The sequence below is a fragment of the Panthera tigris genome, chromosome A3 (genome assembly GCF_018350195.1).
Source record: "Panthera tigris isolate Pti1 chromosome A3, P.tigris_Pti1_mat1.1, whole genome shotgun sequence".
NCBI classification, from domain to species: Eukaryota; Metazoa; Chordata; class Mammalia; order Carnivora; family Felidae; genus Panthera; species Panthera tigris.
In genome coordinates, this window is record NC_056662.1 from 71,767,360 (window position 1) to 71,772,501 (window position 5,142).

General features: G+C 41.7%; 1 long non-coding RNA gene across 1 annotated transcript; it reads left to right on the forward strand.

Moving 5' to 3' along the window:
- The first annotated feature begins 397 nt into the window (after positions 1 to 397).
- On the forward strand, positions 398 to 3,203 carry LOC122237024. Its single transcript, XR_006215221.1, has 3 exons — positions 398 to 764; positions 1,452 to 1,567; positions 3,144 to 3,203. It is a non-coding gene; the product is annotated as an uncharacterized LOC122237024 (long non-coding RNA).
- Positions 3,204 to 5,142: the final 1,939 nt, after the last annotated feature.

Below are 5,142 nucleotides of genomic sequence, written 5' to 3' on the forward strand. Positions count from 1 at the left end.
CATAAACTGAGATAATTAAGCCAAAGAAAACCCAGAACAAGAGGTCAATGGAAAAATGTATGTCCCTCCTCAGGAATTCCAAGAGATATGGAAAGAGTCATGAGGTGTCCCACTACTCATGGTCTGGGTTTGGCAGGCAAATTTAATAAACAGAGTGATCCTGGCCACCTGGAGAATATCAGGACACTCGAGTGGTCACAGCTATGTGTGTGGTTTTGTTTTTATTTATCTACAACTGAATATCTCCTATTTATCAAGTGTCCTGAATGCCTTATTACATTCTCATGATCAATAAAGTTGTTTTTGCCTCTCAATCAACAGCATCTGTCCAGTTGTAAGGGGAGGTGGGAGGGAGAATTATGACATCAACAAGAAAAAGGACCTTGGCACAGTGTTTCACCAACCTCCTACTATCACTACTCATCTATGACAAAGGGGAAATCCTGGAGGACATCCTGACAGATCACCAATTTTAACTCATCTGTAAATATGCCAAGGCCTCAGAAGTTGGAATAATAACTATCTTAGCATTTGGACAAAGGGTCTTATGGTCCAATGGAAAGCACTGTGGGCTGGGGAGGCAGGAGACTTGAGGTCTTTGTCATGACTCATTTATACCCTGGTAATATAAGCAGGTCATGGGACTCAGAATCAGAATTCCAGCTCTGCTACCAACTAACTTCACCACTTTTGGCAAGTCAACTCAGCCACTCCTGGACTTGACTTCCTCATCTGTCAGAGAATACCAACTTCCTAGAATTGCTGTAAGGAGAGAATGTAAATTTTTGTAAATGTGAAAAAACTTTTTCAAAGTCAAACAATGCTGTATCATGACCAGGAATTACTTCCATTGCTCTATTATTCTTATGGTTACCATTTTTGACAACAATAATAAATACTGTGATTGAGACATATGGCATGATTAGGTGATATGAGTGGCAGACCTTGTGGGTTGGTCAAATAAATGTCCACTGCCAGTCTCTTCTTCCTTGCCTGGCTCCATCATAGATTCTGGAAAGCTAAATACTCACTTTCCTAAACATTTAGACAGCTAGGAGTGAAGACATGACACAGTTCTGGATAATAAGAACTAAGATAAAGTTTTCTTGTAGCACTTATGCTTTCCTTAATAAAAAGCATCAGTATATATGGCATACTCCTTTTTCCCCTGCAGTAGGCATGAAGGTAGACATGATGCTTGGCATGTAGAAATCATCTAACAGCCATTAGGTACAGGCCAAGAGGGTTAGAAACAGTCCACCTAACACTGCTGAACTGCTGATCCAACACCTTCAGTTTCCTATGCCCAGAATTCTCATTCTATAAGAAAATAGGCCCCTATTTATTTAAACCCTGTTAGTTACCTGCAGCTAAAAGCATTCCTGATTTATGCCACATATATCCTATCCACTTCATGGCTCTTTGTCTACTAATAGAAATTTCTTTCCCAGTAATCTATTCAAATAGAGTACAGCTCAAAGAGGAGGGATGAAAATGTTTCCTCCAAAGACCCATAAGGAATAAAGAGATGATGAAGAAAAATGGGAAAAATTCCTCCACAAAGTAGGTTAGTATATCACTATAATATCAGAGCACTGAATCTATCCAACCTCATACATTTGTCTTGCCAAGACTCCTAGCCTATAATGAAACCTTCACCACTTGCCCCACAGAGTTTTAATGATCAAAAAATATAATGGCTGTTAAAACTCTGTATAGACTATGAAATGCCTTCTAAAAGTTGAAGTTACCCAGGATCCCATCCTTGGTCCTGTTCTTATCCCGTAAAATCTGCTTCTATTTATATATCCATGCTGTTCACTCACATTTCTATTTTCATCCCTTGTGTCTCCAGTGAGCTCTAGGTCCTTATTTTCAGCTACTTCTTGAACATCTTCACCTGAAAGTCCTAAAATCACTTCATACTCAGTATTTCTGAAGCTGCATTAATCACTATTCTCCACAAAATCATTCCTTGCCTATCTTCCTGGTTTCCAGTAATAGACATCACCACCCACCTATTTTCCACAGGCAGAAAACTGACTCACCTTTAACTCCTCTCTCTTCTCCTCTACATTCTAATCTGAAAATAACTCCCCCTCTGTTGCCTTTGATCATAGCCAATCATTTTTTGTATAGACAATAGATTATAAAATTTTCTGACAGTTCTCTCTGCCACTAGTCTTTCTGAACTACGGGCTAAACAGAGATCTTCCTCAAAGACAAATCAGATCCTGGCATCATTTCACTTGAAACCTCATGGGTTCCATGCACCTACCAAATGAAACTCAACAGCAACCTCAGGATGGCCCAAAAGGCCCTTCTGAGCCCATTTGACCTTAGCTCTTCAGGTTCATTCCCAGCCCCACTCCTTCCTTTTCTTAACTTTTATCTTTCCCTGAGTCCTTATACTTAATGGGTGCCTGATGATTTTTTTCATTCTTCTCATTTCTTGCCTTTTTTCCTTTCTTTTCATTCCCTTTTCATCATCCTAATCCAGCTCATAATAGATCACATCTAGACTATTCCAGGAACCTCCTAAGAGGGAGTCTCCATATTTCTTTGCTCTAATCTACACTCTACTGTCCAACAAAATCAAGTTACTTAGAACACTCCTTGACAAAGTTTCCATTAGCTATGAATACAGTTCCCACTTCTCAGCCTTTCATCACCCTCACTGTCATGGCTTGATTGTAGTTCAGCTTCATCTTTCACTCTCCCCTCTATGCACCCTTCATTCCAGACAACCCATTACTTTCCACTCTTTTGACATCATAAAGCCTTTTCCATTCCACTCTATCCTCTGAACCTGCATGCCACCTCCACATTACCTGCCCAAGCTGTAGTCTTAGTTTTCCTGCCACTTCCTTCCATGGGCAACTTTCCATTATGTATCAAGCCAGAAAGGAGGTCCTCTACTTCTAAAGTCTCATCACTTTTGATTTAAATTGCAGTTCGGGGATTTATCATGGCCTGCCTCACCTTATAATCATTTAGATTCAAAATCTTTCTTTTACATTATCTTTTCATATAACACAGTGTCTCCCACATTATGGATGCAAAATTGTTAAACAAATTGCTAAATAAATGTTCATTGGGTAAAATCTGCATTTCGATCTGAGAGCACTTTCACCTATCACCAGGTTGCAACCACCACCTGAGGGAAGCAGAATAGCTCCTCTTGTCTCTGCAAAACTAGGACCAGAAAGGTAAATGCACTCTCCTTGGATCCCCCTGGAAGGTGTGGCAGGTAAACAAAACTCATTTCCTGATGCTTTCAGCATTTAAGTGGGACTTTTTCTGCTCAGCTTTGCTCTCATGGACCTCAGTCTGCTCTGTGCCTTTTCTGGTCCCAAAGCAACTTGAATCACCCTGACTTTCCACTCTGCCTTCTAACCCCATATCCTTGGTAGTTCCAGAATGCAGCCTCCTGCCAGAGTCTCTCCCCACTCTCTGTGACATCTGTCTCAGGGACTCAGTGAGAAGCAAGGAGCTAATGTTCAGGAAATTTGCTGCCCTCCTGTGATGAAAGGCACAATCTTCATTACTCCCTGAGCCAGAGCATCCCCATGTCTGTCATGAAAGCAGACGCTGTGCCTTTGGAGCTGCTTCCCACAAGCAGCAGGAAACCATTATCCCAGCCTACTGTTCTCTTCATTTGACACTCTCTCTTAAATATACTGTTTTTCTCATTTTCATTAATAATCCTTCTTTAACACCTGATCAGCCTTGCTGTCTGCTCTAGGTTAAAGCCTATTATTCCATTAGAGTTTGACATTTGGAATGCAATGAAGCATTCATGCACAGGTAGGGCTAATGGGGAAAATGGTTTGAATCGGGGCTTTATGCACCACATGGTTTGGCAAGTGGGAGGGGTCAGTAGGAAACAGAAGGCTGCTTCTGTGCCAGCCACAGGAGGCTGAGTCCAAGACAAGCCTGTCACTGTTGACGGGCTCAGGACAAGAGACTTGACCTTTTCTGCCACCTGGTGACATTTATCAGGCAGGTATATCTCCTAGATCATGTATGTAGAAAGAATCTGGAGCAGCCTAAAGGAAATTAGGCAATAGACCTAATGACAAGTCAGTGAGCCTAAAGAAATAGAATTGAATGTGTCTGCTCTTTCCGACTCTGACTCTGCAGTGTCAGGGCATCCTGTTATTATAGGGACCTCTGAGGACATTCACTGGCCTCTAGTACTATCTGCTGTGCTGGCTCTTTGTTGGGTGTATGAGCTGAGAGCAATCATGAGGACTTAGAGAAGCCACATAGTAGAGAGTGACATCACCTCCTATGCATAATGCAGCCAGCATATCTCCCAGTTTTCCTTCCTAAACTTCAAGCAAAAATAACCATTTATATATATATATATTTTTTTTTTATTTACCCATTGATCACTTATTTAACACACAAATATTGAAGACTTACAGTATAGGTGCTGGATATATTCCTGCCCTCGTGGAACCTACAGCCACTTCAACTTTCACTCTGATTCTGGCTGCAACTCCTGCTGGGAACAAGGGGAAATGCCATCTTCAATTCTGAGATGCAGAGAGAATGAAATCTCAATGGACATGAACACTTGAACTTGCAAAAAAAATATACATTTCTTTAATTCAGTATATTAGTTTAATTCCCAAGTACAGATCTCCATCTTGCCAGGCCAGAGGGAAATTCGATCTGACATCACTGGCAGTTATGTGGTAGTTGGCAAACAGAGGCAGAGACTAACATCAAGCCCATCATGGCTCTCAGTGCTGTCTTCATTGATCAAGCCCATGTGGTCCCTTGAGATACAAAGGCCCTCTGCTTCCATGCCACGTGTGGGGCCCAAGCATCCCTACTGACGCATCCTGGGGCCTAGAGTCCCACCTTGACAAGATTGCTATGTGGCATCTCCACTGCAACTTTCCAGAGTGCTGTTGTGAAGCCAGGCATGGCTTCATGATGAAGGTGAAACGTTCCAATTTCTGGAAATTTCTCCCTCTTCTCTCTCTTCACTGTTGAGAACACCAGGTATGATCTTGTTTTTCAGGTTAGCTATTCCAAAAGAAGAAAGAGACACTGACTTCCAGCAGCTTCTGTTTTTCACACAGCCAAAAATTTCTGAATCCCTGGTTCCAAGACTCACTAAGGGCCTAG